Here is a 15095-nt window from a genome sequence, read left to right as displayed (position 1 = left end):
CAGTTTCGTTTTTGTTTTTAAAAAAAGTTTTAAAAGTGATATTCCACTGGCTTCTGGCTTACATTGTTTGCAACAAGAGATCTGCCGTAATTCTTATTTTTGTTCCTCTGTACATAATATCCTTTTTTCTTTGGCTGCTTTTGAGATTTTCTATTTAGCACTGGTTTTAAGTAATTTGATTATAATAAGACCTTGTATAGTTTTATCTTTTACATATTGCTTTACTTCATTTAGTTTTTTGCATCTGCATGTTTATAGTTCTCAGCAAATTTGAATAATAATGACATACATTATTATGGGATGTATAATATATCATATATATGGCATATATATATCAAACGTGTATATGATTTATTTTTTATCTCTATTCTCTCCTTCAAAGACTCCGGTTATATTTGTGTTCACTGCTTTGAAATTTTCCCACAGTTGACTAGTGGTCTGTCCATTTTTGTCATATTTTTTTTTCTCTCTTTGTTTCTTTCTATTTCCTTGTCTTGGAATTGATGAATCTTTCTTTAGCAGCATCTAATCTGCTGTTAATCCTAGCCAGTGTATTTTCATCTCAGGCTTTATTTTTCATCTAACTTTAATTTAGGTCTTTTTAAAAAATGTATCTTATAGAATGTCTCATCATTTCATATTTTCCTCTATCTTCTTCATTTTATTTTATTCTATTTTTTGAGACAGAGTCTCGTTCTGTTGCCCAAGCTGGAGTGCAGTGGTGACATTTCAGCTCACTGCAACCTTCACATCCCGAGTTGAAGTGATTCCTGTGCCTCAGCCTCCTGAATAGCTGGGTTTACAGCCACATGCTGCCACACCTAGCTCATTTTCATATTTTCCATAGGGATGGGGTTTCACCAAGTTGGCCTGGCTGGTCTCGAACTCCTGACCTCAGGTGGCCCACCCACCTTGGCCTCCCAAAGTGCTGAGATTACAGGCATGAACCACTGCACCCAGCCTAGTTTCTTTAATACAAGGAATATAGTTATATTTGTTTCAATGTCCTTGTCTACAAATTCTGTCATCTGTGTTGTTCCTATTGTGTTTAATTCTCATCTGATGTGTCCTTTCTAAATCAGTTAAAGTGGATTGATTTTTTTCCCTTCTCATCATGGATCTTAGTTTTCTGTCAAGAGATCCAGACCATCCTGGCCAACATGGTGAAACCCTGTCTCTACTTAAAATACAAAAATTAGCTGGGTGTGGTGGTGCACACCTGTAGTCCCAGCTACTCGGGAGGCTGAGGCAGGAGAATTGCTTGAACCCGGGAGGCAGAGGTTGCAGTGAGGCGAGATTGTGCCACTGCACTCCAGCCTGGCACCTGGCGACAGAGTGAGACTCTGTCTCAAAAAAAAAAAAAAAAAAAACAATTTGCTTCTTTTCAAGCTGAATTTTTGATTTTTTTAGGCAAGATAAAAGCAGCTATTAGTCAATGACTATTTTTTTCTCACTATGGAGGCAATATGCCTTTTTATAAAATAGACCTTATTTTTTAGAGTAGTTTTAGATTCACAGCAATGTTGAACAGGAAGTACAAAAAGTTCCCATATAACCCTTGCCTCTACACATGCATAGCCTCCTAGACTATCACCATCTCTCTCCAGAATGGTACCTTATTACAATTGATGAACTTACACTGACATGCTATTATCACCCAAAGTCCATAGTTTACACTGGGGGCAATACTCTTTTGCATATTCTAAGCCAGTGGTCTCCAACAGTTTTGGCACCAGGGACTGGTTGCATGGAAGACAATTTTTCCACAGATGGGGTGGGGGTGGGGTGGTAGGTGTGGGGCTGATGGTTTCACCATGAAACTGTTTCACGTCCGATCATCAGGCATTCGCCAGAGTCTCATAAGGAGTGTGCGACCTAGATCTCTCGTGCAACCTAGATCTCTCATGCAACCTAGATCTCTCGCATGTACAGTTCACAATAGGGTTTGTGCTCCAATGAGAATCTAATGCCATCGCTGATCTGACAGGAGGCGGAGCTCAGGCGGTAATGCTTTCTCTCTGCTGGTCACCTTCTGCTGTGCGGCCCCATTCCTAACAGGCCACGGACTAGCGCTGGGGGTTGGGGACCCCTGTTCTAACCAATGCTCTCTTTATTAAAAGGGTTTTTCGTAGTTGGTACAGAGTTCGTCTCTGCAAGCGTGGTCGCCCTGGGATGGATTCCTCCTCCTCTTCCTCCGCGGCAGGTTTGGGTGCAGTGGACCCGCAGTTGCAGCATTTCATCGAGGTAGAGACTCAAAAGCAGCGCTTCCAGCAGTCGGTGCGCCGATGACTGAACTTTGTTGGGAGAAGTGCATGGACAAGGCTGGGTCAAAGTTGGACGGTCGGGCTGAGGTCTGTTTTGTGAACTACGTTGAGCGCTTCATTGATACAACCAGTTCATCTTGAATCGACTGGAACAGACCCAGAAATCCAAGTCAGCCTTCTCAGAAAGCCCTTCTGACTGATCTCAGCATTACCTCTTTGCAAAAGAAAAGTCGTTCAAGAAATGAAGAGCTGTTGATGGGATGATTGAAGAAACAGCGGATTGAAGATTGGCTGCCATCTTTTGTTACTCTTGGGACATCCTATCATCTGAGAAGGAACAAAGACAAATTTTTTTGTCTGTAGAGCTCGAGGGTCCTATGTTTGCTTGTATTTTTAATGCTAATCTTGTGAAAATAATTGACAAGTGAATGGAAAACTCTATTAGATGCATATTACTGTATACGGGACTATGCTTTTCTCCAAGCCCCATTAACTGCTTCCTAAAATTTTGATAGTGGGGCCACATATGTAAAAATTTCTCATTTGTGTGGGACCATTTCTGATTTCAGGGGAGATCCTTGTCTATCAGAAAGGGCAGTAGTGGGGGAAGAATAATTTGGCGTCCTTATCTTGTGCTTGATTATCAATGCTGGAGAAAAAGATCTGTAAGAGTGTTTATACAGTACACTTAAGTTTTCCTGATGATCTCTCTTTCCTCTATGGTGATTTACTTAAATATCCATATTAAGTATAGTCTCAAGGTAGGGTAGGCAGTGTGAGAGTCTAGAGGCCTTTAGTCACAAAGGAATCTAGCCAGTGAACATAATTCTTATTACTAGACTGCCACAAAGAAGAAGTTAACTTGCCCTATATATCAGGGTACAAAAAAAATTCAATGATGTGCCTAAATAAGTTATAAAGATTTAGGCCAATCAGAATCTGACAGCAGTTTCAGGTAGGGGTGCCAGCCTAATGCTAATCAGTGTAGATTCCATTTACTGCATTCTTTTTTTTTTACTTCTTCTTTTTTTTTTTTTAAAGATGGGGTTTCACCATGATGGCCAGGCTGGTCTTGAACTCCTGACCTCAGGTGATCCACCCACCTCGGCCTCCCAAAGTGTTAGGATTACAGGCGTGAGCCGCTGTGCCCGGACTACTGCATTCTTTTGATCACTGAAATAAAAGCTATAAAAGATTCAAAAAAATAAAAATGAAAGGGTTTTTCACTTTGTCTGATGGAAACACCAAGTTTTTCAAGCTCCGTGTGAGCTACAGGGACGATTCCTTTTGAGAAGTTCTTTTCCCTGCTTTGCATCATTTCCTCAAATACACGTACTAATCAGCACTTAGCTGCAGATTGAAGACAGGTATCCAAGGTATTCTCTCTGTGCAGCAATCTACTCTCTAGTCTGTCCTGTGCTGTCACCACCCTGACTTCTTCAGACTTACTACAGGCTCTGCCTGGGTCCTCCCTCCCTGCTCTGCAGTTCAAAATCTCAGGCGGTAAACCAGAGTAATCTTAGGGCTCACCTCTTTTATTTCCTCTCTCCCAGGGATCGCTGTACTGTACTGCACTATATCCAGTGTTGAAGCTATAGTTGAAAATCATTTTTCCAGTTTTCCAGTTGCTTGAGATGGAGGACAAATCTGGTCCCTATTACTCCAAGTTGGCCAGAAGCAGAAGTCTCCATTCAATCTTTGTGGTCAGAAAGAAGAGTATGACAGAAGGCAGCTTGTTAGAATGGGAAGATCCCTGGACTAAGAATCAGAATTACCTGGGCCCTAGTCTCAGCACTGCATTTACTAACTTTGTACAAGTGATTGACCCTTCTTGAATTTCTGTTTCCTCCTTTGTAAAGTGGGTCAAATCATCATTCCACAGCTGCTGAAGAGATCAGTTGATGTAGTCTTCTAACGTTCATAAGTGTATTTCTCTTTTGGGGTTATTTATTTATCTATTTATTTTCAGTTCCCAGTAAACTGTCCAAATCTTTTGGGGTTACTTTAGGCGCTGGACATAATAGAAACTGGTATTGGAAAAGTTGATTTATTCTAGAATATTTTTCGTAGAATTATCCCCAATTCTCACTAACAAACTGAAAAAAAAAAAAAAAAGAATTACTCCCAAGAACATCTAGGAAGCACGATAGGGACAGACTTGAAGGCGCCCTGGCAGTCCTCTGGTTTGGAGTAGAGGTGGGACAGGGTATTTGTCCCCTCAGAGACTGGAGTAGGTTCTGTGTGAGAGTAGCAATGGGACAGTCATGGTCTGACGGTCTGTGGCAGGAAGAAAGTTTACAACTGAAGAGTCTAGAGGGCAGCCAGGAAGTATTCTTTGAGCTGAGCAACAAGACTTTTTAAACTTTTTGCTCTGCTTCAGGCAGCTGATATCACGGTGATGATTCACTACATCAGGGATACCCTGTCCAGTGGGCTCAGGCAAGTCTGCCAGGTCACGTCGCTAAAGAAACAACCTGAGGCTTCCTGCAATAATTCTCACAGGGCATTCTGAACACACGTGTAAAGTGTTATGTCCCTGGTCGTAATGGGACCTGCTTAACTTCTGACTAGCGCTTTCTAATTTTGGCTTGCAGAAAATCGCAAAGATAAGGAAGATGAAGACAGGCAAAAGCTACTGGCTCCCAGGTAACTCGAGATGATGAAGGGCTGATGACGGACTAACCAAATCTAGAGACGATTCCAGGGTTCAAGAGGTTAAAGGTCCCAGATCTAGAAAAATCTAGAAAAAGCAGAAACTGCTGATTGTCCCTATTTTGTTCACTGATTATACAACGTGTCCTTTTAAAAATGGTTCTCTGTTCTCTTTGCAGCTCTTCTATTGCTCCCTATTTCTTAGTAATTTCTCACATTTAGTTAACTAGTCAATCTTATCGAAAAGTAAACTAACCAGGGATCCCTGGTTTCTGTATCTTTAAAACCTATATGGTTAAAACCTAAGCAAGATGCCTATTTGCTTTCTGCACAGTTGTCCTGAATTATACTGGCAGATATTTCATAGCCAGAACATTACCCTGAAAAGTAAATTGACACCATACCAAGTATTTAAAGCTAGGTGTCTAAAATCCGCAAAAGCCCTGGGAGGTTACGTTGTCTCCGGAGCCAGGATTCAATGGGCCACTCCACATAGTACTAAATAAAATTTGTATGCAGCATTTTGAAGCCAATAGTGGGGTCTCCGTGTGTCCTGAGTGCCCTGAGTGTTTTGTGGAGTAGTTGCTGAGTCTGCTGCCATATCTGTGTGCTCTGAGGTCCATGCACTGATCACTTGCTGATCTCACTGCTATACTAAGTCTAGGTACACTAGACTCCCAGTTAAAAGTGGATTTATACTTCCTCTTTGATAGGATGGTCCCTTTGGTTTTTGGTGCCTCTTCCATGAGCTTCAGATCAGAACTAGCTAAGAAGCTGCGGCTCCAGGCTGCCTTGGTTTAATCCCTCATCTTGCCAACTCCACCAGGCTCAGGAGGCAGGTCCAGGAGGAAGAAATGAATGAAGTTCTGGAGGACTCAATAGAGGAATGGTATTTGACTCATTCCAGCCGCCATGACTCCCACCAGCTTCCCAGCAGCAATGCCTTCCTGTCTGATGCACAAGACCCCTCTACTGTGGATGTAGCCAGTGAGTGCTCCCTTTATAAGAAAAATGAAGGTCCATCAACCTCTCAATAGCTCCTACATTCTGCAGGCTCACCGCCTGCATCTAAACTGAAAGATGTTACTCTCTCTGCAGGCAGGCCCTAAAGATTCACTTTAAAAAGGTGATTAGGCTGAACACAGCTCTGGGATCAAGTCTCAAGCACAGGTCCCTGGTGGGTCAGGTAATTCGCTCTGTTCCTGTTTTCACCTCAGTCTCTCTGGTCCCCAGTGGCATCTGCAAGGTGATATAGTCAAAGCAAAGGCCAGAATGGAGAGAGTGAAGAGGATGGCAGACTCTCTGCCGCCGCTGCAGCACAGGTACAGATGTGCTTAACAGCTCTTCTTTAAAATGGGACATCTTATCCTTCCTGAATTTATTTTTGTGGTTGTTGTTGTTTTTAAGACAGAGTCTCTGGCTCTGTCACCCAGGCTGGAGTGCAGTGGCATGATCTCAGCTCAACAAAACCTACAACCCGGGGCTCAAAGGATCCTCCCACCTCAGCCTCCTGAGTAGCTGAGACCGCTAAGCCTGGCTATTTGTTTTGCCAGGGTCTTGCCTTGTTGCCCAAGCTGGTCTCAAACTTCTGAGCTCAAGCAATTCACTCACCCCTGCCTCCCAAAGTGCTGGGATTATAGACGTGAGCCACCGCGCCCTGCCTTCCTGAAATAGTCTTGATAATTACAGTTCCTGAACAGTCTTCCTAAGCTGTTCTAGCCATCCCAAGAATGTTGGCAGGCTTGCCAGTATGTTTGGAGGCACAGTTATAATGGTTCCTGGGCTTCAAGCTGCAGTCTCCATCTCCCCTTGGGCGCTTGCTTTCCCATAAGATTCCATCTGACTGCTAGAATATCAGGGGATTTCCATAAAAACAAAACTTTCATCTTGGGAACACTTTGTAAATAGCCAGGATTCTCGATCTTTGTGCAGTCCCAAGGTATTTTTAAGATCTTTGTAAGTTTAGTCTGAATGATGTAATTCAGTCTAAACCAACGACGACATCTGCTACAGAATAGGCTGAATCTAACAGCAGTGTCACCAGCATGCCCTCTTCCCAGAATAACTCCACTCTCGCCATTGGAGCTCCTCTAGGTATATAAGAGCCCCTTGGGTTGGTAGCCTCATTAGTGTGTAATAGATTAAAGCCTCAACCTGTATCTCCTCTCCCTTACTTGAATGTTTGACTTTACTTTAGGGGCAAAACTTTGGGTCATTAGGGGACCATATGCCTTATACACTTCTCTAGGCAAGAGAAAGAGACTATATGAATCCACTCACTGAGCTTTTATCGTAATATAAACCATATTAGGCTTGTCATTTTGTCACTGGTGGGTATAGGTATGTGGCTTTTATTACTCATAACATCCTCTGATGAAGGCATCCTTATTTTTCTTTCCGATTTCAGCATAAGGTGCAGATCAAGGTCTTTACCATCTGTTAAAGATCTTCTGGGCTGGGCACGATGGTTCACACCTGTAATCCCAGCACTTTGGGAGGCCTAGGTGGGTGGATCACTTGAGGTCAGGAGTTCAACACTAGCCTGGCCAATATGGTGAAACCCCATCTCTACTAAAAATGCAAAAATTAGCCAGGCATGCTGGTGCATCCCTGTAGTCTCAGCTACTCAGGAGCCTGAGGCATAAGAATCCTTTGAACCTGGGAGAGGGAGGTTGCAGTGAGCCAAGATAGGGCCTCTGCACTCCAGCCTGGGTGACAGTGAGACTCTGTCTCAAAAAAAAGAGTTCAGGAGAAATATTTTGTAGAGCAGAAGATATTCCCTAGTACCTACAAGACATGTCAAGGAGGTGGTCACGGGCCGGGCGCGGTGGCTCAAGCCTGTAATCCCAGCACTTTGGGAGGCCGAGGCGGGTGGATCACGAGGTCAAGAGATCGAGACCATCCTGGTCAACATGGTGAAACCTCGTCTCTACTAATACAAAAAAATTAGCTGGGCATGGTGACGCGTGCCTGTAATTCCAGCTACTCAGGAGGCTGAGGCAGGAGAATTGCCTGAACCCAGGAGGCGGAGGTTGCGGTGAGCCGAGATCGCGCCATTGCACTCCAGCCTGGGTAACAAGAGCGAAACTCCGTCTCAAAAAAAAAAAATTAAAAAAAAAAAAAAAAGTAGGTGGTCACACCTTTCCCAGTGCTGGAAAAGCCCTGCTCAGAGCCCTTCAGTGATGTACCACCTCCTTCCACCTGCCCTACACTTCCCATATCCCCATGTGGGAGGCATCCCTGTGGAGTTTGCTTAGCACTTGGCCGTGCTTTGTTGGAAACCCTAAGAGCTCTTAAAGGAAGTTGCCTTATGTTCCCTGATGAGAAGAAGTCGGCAAAAGAATGGTGAGAGGCAGGGATCTTGATGAGAGGCCCCTGTCTACCCCTTTAGTGATCGGCATTCTTCGTTTCCCATCTCATTCCGTGTCCTGGTGGAATAGCTGCAGGAGAGGCGCTGCAGAGCCAGCGGCAGCACCTGAAGGAAACCCTTTTCATCAACAGCGGCTTGCCAGAAAAGCTGGACGTTGTCTCAGCAGCTTCGACGAAGAAAAGGGTAGGAGAGGCTCAAGTCGGTCTGCTTCTGGCAATATGTATTTTCTAAAGGCATGTGACTGGGGCGGAGCTTTATAGATTTCAAGCACTTTGACATACTTCACTTATTCACTATAAATGTCCCAGCTAGAGAGGTAGGGCAGCTACTACCATTCCCCCTTATAGGCGGATAAATAGGCTTTGATAGAGATTTGCCTCCATCTCAGGGGTATCTACCTCTAAAATCATTCTTGTGATTCCTAGGCTGTCTGCTGTCGTCTGCCTGCTGCTGTACGCTGCCCGTTGTCTCCATGCTTCTTGTGTGATTGGCATTCAGTAAAACACAGGTTTCTGAGCACCCCGTGTAGCAGAATGAGAGTCTCCTCTGCTGCCATCTCATCAGCTTCCCTTACGTCTTGCTTACTCTTCATTCTACCACTCCAAGGCCATTCTCTCCAACCCCCTCCTCCTAGATTGCTCTCACACAGAGGCCATCATTTCACAACATTGTGCTGGGCCAGAAGAACCGTCACCAGGTCCCTTCCCATACCAAAGCAGCAACTATTTTGGAAAAGCCTCCTTCCTATTGCAGCCATTGGGTGTGAATGCATGTGATGTGCTGGCATTTGTTGAGAATCATGTGAAAATGAACCTTCTGCCCCATCGCCCTAAGTTCTACCCCTGAGTCCCCACGGATTTCTTCCTAGGCTAAGATAGAGACGAAGAACATGAAATGTGCAGAAAGCATTCTCTTGAGCAAACGTGTACAACTTGCCTGAATTGTCATGATCTCCTGGAACGGGATGGGCTTCTGAGCTCTACAGGCAGATACAGATTCCATTGTCCAGCTGCATAATGAAAACAGAGTTCTCAGAGAAGAATACCGGAGACTCCCCCGGCTTGCCTGAATCAAATTTCCAGAGGTAAGTTCTAAAAAGCCACAATATGAAGTCACTCTCAGATGGGTCCCTTCTTTTGTCACACCCCACTGTAGAAACCAAAGAGCATGGGGAGGCCAGAGCTGCCCAAAGCCTTACGACCCACAATTCTCATAGTTATTCTCAACCTAGGGAGGGCTGCTTTCCAGATGCGCCCCCCACAGGCCCCAGACTGCCAGGCTCCAGGAATAAGCAGCTCTGAGAAATGCACTATTTAGGTACAAGCCACACTCCACTATCGCAAACTGGAGAACAGAAGAACGAACTTAAAAGGTGAAAAGAATTAAGAAAACAATGATTTTAATTGAATACTTTTTGTTAAGATTAAATCAACTTTCCCCTAGAGCGCTGAAAGAATGAGCAATCATAATTTAGATTCTAAGTTACTGGTCTTTAAGGAAGTATGAAAACCTAAAAGGTGCCATAAGCCAAAAAAAGCACAAAAGTGCTAATTTTCAAACTGATGTAAATAAAGCACTAAAAAAATGAAATCAGCATGGTTCATTTGGTCTTTGGCAAAATACACATTTGTTGGTTGAAATGATAATACCCCAGCTACCTTACTGTGCCTAGCTCTTAGCACTGATGAGAAAAACCAAACAAAAAATGTTCAAATTGGCAAAATGTTTACAAGCCTGCAAAATCTCTTCAGCCCATCCCTTAAACTCCAGACTTGGCATTTCCTAAGCTCTGCTGTGCACAATGCCCACCTCAATGTCCATTCTTGCACAAGCTTGGTTAGGTATAAAGCCAAGATCACATGGGAGTTTTATTTTGTATCCTCTCATTCCTACGTTTGCTCTTGCTTCCAAAGACCCTTCTGAGTAAGGACTGTCCCCAGACTACTGGAGTCACTTAGTCACAGGCTGGTCTGATGGTTCAGAGTTGGCAAATGTGGGAATTTATGTGAATCCCACAGCACCCAGCAACCCTGCCTGCAGAGTATTTCCCCGTGATGTGCAGGCGTCTAAAAGCCCAGCTATTGACTTGAAGGGAGCCTTTGGGATGAATTAGCTTTGGGAAAAGGGAATCCAGAGGCCAACTTTGCCCTGGAAGTCCAGTTGAGAAAGATAGTGATTTACTCGAGACAGTGAGAGATGGAAAGAAGCCTGTGGTGAAAGAGAAACAAAGAGAATTGTGGGAAATAGGGTGGGTCTATTCAGTAGCTTTAAACCATTCTGTCGTATTATAAAGCCTGGTGAGGTTTTAACTAACACAAGTGCCTGAACTCTACACATAGAGATTCTGATTGAAATGCTTCCAGGTGGGTAGAAGCCACGTGTAGTCTTAAAAACCTCCCAAATAATTCTAACATGTGGCTAGAGATGAAAAGGACCATCTATCTACTAGAGTCTCAAGTCACCATCATAGAGGGGTCCCAAATGTGCAGCTACCTCATAGAAAAGGCTTAACATCAGCCATTGATGGAATTTGCCTTCACCTCTCAATGGTCTCGTTTGCACAGCATGGAAAAAGAAGAGGAAAAGAGGTAGACAGATAGATTAAACCTACAGTTTGCCTATATAAAGCAGTTTCTTAAATGTTTTTGACCACAAGATGCAGTGAGAAATATACAATTCTTTGTGATCAGCTTTTTAAAACTCGTTTACTCTGTGTAACGCATTCTACCTAGTATTCACATAAAGCCTGCAGCAGCAAGCAGTCCACTCTATTGATTTCACAACCCACAAGTGGTTCAGAATTGCAATGAAAACATTTTGACCTTTGCTCAGCCTTTCTATCAAACTCCCAAATGAACATTTGCTGTAAAAGAACATTTACTGTAAACATCTTTCTGTGAAGCCTTATTTCTGTCCCAGCCACCATGACTCAGGAGTCTCTAGCACCTGTTAGAGTTCTCCAGATTGAAGCCTTCCCTCTAAATTTCCCTAAACTCTGTGATGTAGTGGAAAAGTGTGAGGCCTCGATTCTCATCCCAGGTCTTTCACTCACAGATCATCTGGCCTTGGCCTCTTGTCACCATTGTCTCCTTTGGTCAAAGATGGAGCTGTACTTGGTGGTATCTGAGCACCTGCTGTCCACATTCTAGGGCTCTTCCCTTGGCATCATCTCTTACTTAAAAGGAATAGGACGTGGATTTAGGAGGGTTATTTCTCTACAAAATATCCTCTCTTTTTCATGACAAGCTGTTTCTGAATGTGCACGTTTAAGGCTAAGCAAATCCCTTCCTGGGAGGTGTGAAAGACCCTTATTTCTCTCCATAATACTCCTCTGGAGTTGATGGTGAGGAGGTGGTAGAGACCTAGCTAACTCATCTGCAGTGGTCTTGAGCAAGGCTTTTAGAATCATAAGGTGGGTGGGTCCTGTGTCCTATACCGCAGGCCAGCCAGGTCATCTCAGGAGACTTTCTTTTCAATCTGTTATTAGTATCTTCTTCCAGACTGTAGTTCACTACCAGAGAGTATCCACTTAGCTGCACTCAGTTTGCACCTGGCCTGTATTACCACCTAGCTCTCACTCCAGCCTCAGTTAGGTATCAGCAGCACCTGACCAACGATTAATGTTTAGTGCTGTGTGTGTGTGTGTTTCAGGTAACGACTAATGTTGGAACTATGAAAAGTTCTTCTCTACTTTTAACAAAGCTTAGTCACAGTTACCCAGTTACGAAGAAAAACTGAAACAGAACAATTGAAAGTCCAAACACGAAAGCTCCATCTCTAAGAACCAAATTTTACAACCACTCCAGATTTGTACTCCAAATGGATAGTTGGACTGTAGAAATCATATCCCTTCACCCTGCAAATGTGATGACTGCCAGAGAGACAGTGATGCCTAGATTCACAGATAACCCGCTTTCCCCATCCTATGTATAACTGGAGTCAACAGCAGCTGGAGGAAAATGGCAAGGACTTGGAATCAAGATTAAGTTAGAATAACCCTGCTGTAGACTATTCATCAGCTTCTCAGTTCTTCAGCATATGTCTGTTTTCCTTGAAGGATGAGAGTTTAGAAGGCTCTGACAATAAAGTTTATTTTATACACATTCTCTTGCCTATGATTTTTTTGTACAAATCACAATTATAAACTTTCTTGCTCCAGCTAAAAGCAGGAAACTCAATCATGAATGTGTTCACTACATGTATACCACAGAATAATAGCAAACATTCTGAATGCATCCCTTGAGTCCAAATTAATGTTAGTGCTCAGTGGTGAAACTGCATGTATCTCCAACTCTGGAAGCCGCAGGGAAGATATTCCTGTTTCCTTGCAAGGAAACATCTGTAAGCAGGGCAGCATCACACATGTACATTCCTGGGAAACCCAAGGAAACAGTGATAGTGACGTAGGGCGGGCAAGCCCCCAAACTGGTTCTTAGCCTGGGAAATTTCTTCCAAACTGTAGTTTCCTTTCCTGGGCACACTGCCTGTGAGTTAGCCCCATAGGTGCCTGTGGGCTACTAGCTAGTTGTATTTATACCCACTTTTAATTATATGCCAATTAAGAGGTACGTTATTCAGAACTTTCTGAATAACGTACCTTTTAATTATATGCCAATTAAGAGGTACGTTATTCAGTATGTTATTCAGAGTGCGATGTGGGAGAACCCCCTTCGTCACCACGGTCTCTCCCCTGCCAGGTAAGTATGAATGAGCGCATAACCTGCAGGGACAGCACAGCCTCCTCTCCCCTGGCGGTGTGCTCACCCCTCGCCATTCTTCCACCAAAGATGGAACCTTCCGCCATTCCTTCCGCCAAAGATTCCATCCACAGTCACCCACGCAACAACCCAGGCCTCCTTTCAGCAGCAGCTCCCGCCCCGCAGCCACCCCACCCTCTAACTGCAGCCGCTCTGCCCGCCGCCTCTGCCGAGTCTGTGCACTTCACCTCCCAGGCTCCCGCTCTCCCCTGATGTTACGGTGGGCGCGGGGTTCTGCATGGAAAAGGGGAAGTTTGCGCAAGCGCTTGGTAGAGTGCAGACATTGTGGGATTTGACTGTGGTACAATTGTTTTGAGGTCCCAGAGCTGATTTTTCCACCTGCCTTCTGCTGAGGACACCAGTAACAGTTTTCCGTTTATGCCTCCTCCACCTGCTGCCTTCGTTTGGTCAGCGAACATCGTCTTCCTCCACCGCTCAATCTACAAACGGAAGGGCCCTGGAGACTTCATCCGCGCTCACTCTCCTCCCACCCTCCCGGGCATCGCCTCCAGTCACCTCTTCCGAAGGCCTAACAAACACGGCAGCTGCAAACGGAGGTGAGGAGGCTCAGCTGACTCGCCCGTGTACGCACAAACGCCACGACTCGGCTTGGCCTCTCTCTTAGTTCGCAGCTCAGCCCCATCGGCGCCTCCAGGGCGGCGGCGGCAAAAAGGGTGGGCTTCTTGTGTGCAGATCGCAGGGGCTGGCATCTCTGCACGGCTGGGTACACCTGAGTGCGACGCTCAGTCGCTCTCTAAAGCTGCTTTAGCAGATAACTGACACGGAGTTAAGCCAGAGCCGTGTCTTGAGAGGGGGTCCACCAGGACGTGCCCTCCTTCGCCAGGGTTTGCACCTCACTGCGGAGACTGTTCTACGTCTGCTCCTTGGAGCAGGCCGGCTGACAGCGGAGTAAGAAGATTCCCTGATTCCCGGGGGAGGAAGGCTGGTGCCAAAAGCTTCCCTGACCGGGAATCGAACCCGGGCCGCGGCGGTGAAAGCGCCGAATCCTAGCCACTAGACCACCAGGGAGATGCACGATAGTGCTTTCTCTCCTGTCTTTGGTCTGAAGTGACAGTGACCCTGTGCTCTGGGAGGACTTCGGCCTTGTAGGGGTCGCTGATGGCTCCTGGAGTCGTCTCACAAGGCCGTTCCCTCTTTTCTCCAAAAGAAGAACCCGCAGGCAACGCAATGAGCGCTCAGCGAGGCCCACCAAGGCCACAAGTTCCGAGTTCCTGAGCGAGGTGCAGCCTCCCGGCTGCACCTGACCACTGACCTACAGACGCGCCTTTGCGAGGCGGTAGCGCGTGGAAAGGCGGCCGCAGGTTGCCGGGGCCTGAGCCACGCACCAGGTTGCCCGGAGGAGGCGGGAGCGGGGAGGCACCCGGGGTGAGACCAGGACACCCTCAGCATCATAAAGGACTCAGACCCCGGCATCCCCGACATCATAAAGGACTCAGACGGATGCGGAAACCGAGGCGGGCTGGATGGAAAACTCTTTCCAGGATCGGGGCCCTGAACGGGTCTCTGACCTTCCCCCCTGCAACTTGCGACAACTGCCGTTTTCCCATTTTAGGCAACTGCGACGCCACCCTTCCATATGCTTCGGGCAAAACCCGAGAGTTTCCTCTGACGCTGGAGTTTTTCCCTCAGATCCAAGATCCAATTGGTCGCCAATTCTCGATTTCCCGTCGGCCAAGTGCGTGGACGTTGATGATCTACACGCGAGTTTCTCCACCTCCGCGGAACAGCTACTTCGGGGTGGGGGTGGGGGAGGGGCCCTCGGGTGGATCCTAGGGTGTTTAGCAGCATCCCTCGCCTCCGCTGACGAGATGGATGCCAGGGGCTTGACATTCTCCCTCCCGCTTCCCCCAGTCGCGGCCTAGGGTCCCCGCGGGGATGGGGGAGGGGTGTGAGGGCGAAGTTGCCCCCTGTTGAGAACCATTGGTGCGCCTAGTCCTGCTGTCTGAGCTTGTGCAGAGGACTCTCCAGATGAAGGCTCGGGGGTCCATCCAGCTCCAGATCCCCTCCCTCCCCCGCACAGTGGGACCTTAG

General features: G+C 46.0%; 1 non-coding gene and 2 pseudogenes across 1 annotated transcript; 2 read left to right on the top strand and 1 right to left on the bottom strand.

The window, feature by feature from the left end:
• LOC105730620 (myomegalin-like) overlaps nt 1-15095 on the top strand; it is a 21276-nt pseudogene extending 6181 nt beyond the window's left edge.
• On the top strand, nt 2141-3104 carry LOC105730650 (mitochondrial import inner membrane translocase subunit Tim8 A-like; annotated as a pseudogene).
• Nucleotides 14001-14072, bottom strand: TRNAE-UUC (transfer RNA glutamic acid (anticodon UUC)). The gene has a single exon. It is a non-coding gene; the product is annotated as a tRNA-Glu (tRNA).

The sequence above is a fragment of the Aotus nancymaae genome, unplaced genomic scaffold (genome assembly GCF_030222135.1).
Source record: "Aotus nancymaae isolate 86718 unplaced genomic scaffold, 86718_ANA_hifiasm-v0.15.2.pri h1tg000108l, whole genome shotgun sequence".
In the NCBI taxonomy this organism is placed as follows: Eukaryota; Metazoa; Chordata; class Mammalia; order Primates; family Aotidae; genus Aotus; species Aotus nancymaae.
The sequence above is the reverse complement of the archived record's forward strand: the minus strand, read 5'-3'. Positions and strand labels throughout refer to the sequence as shown.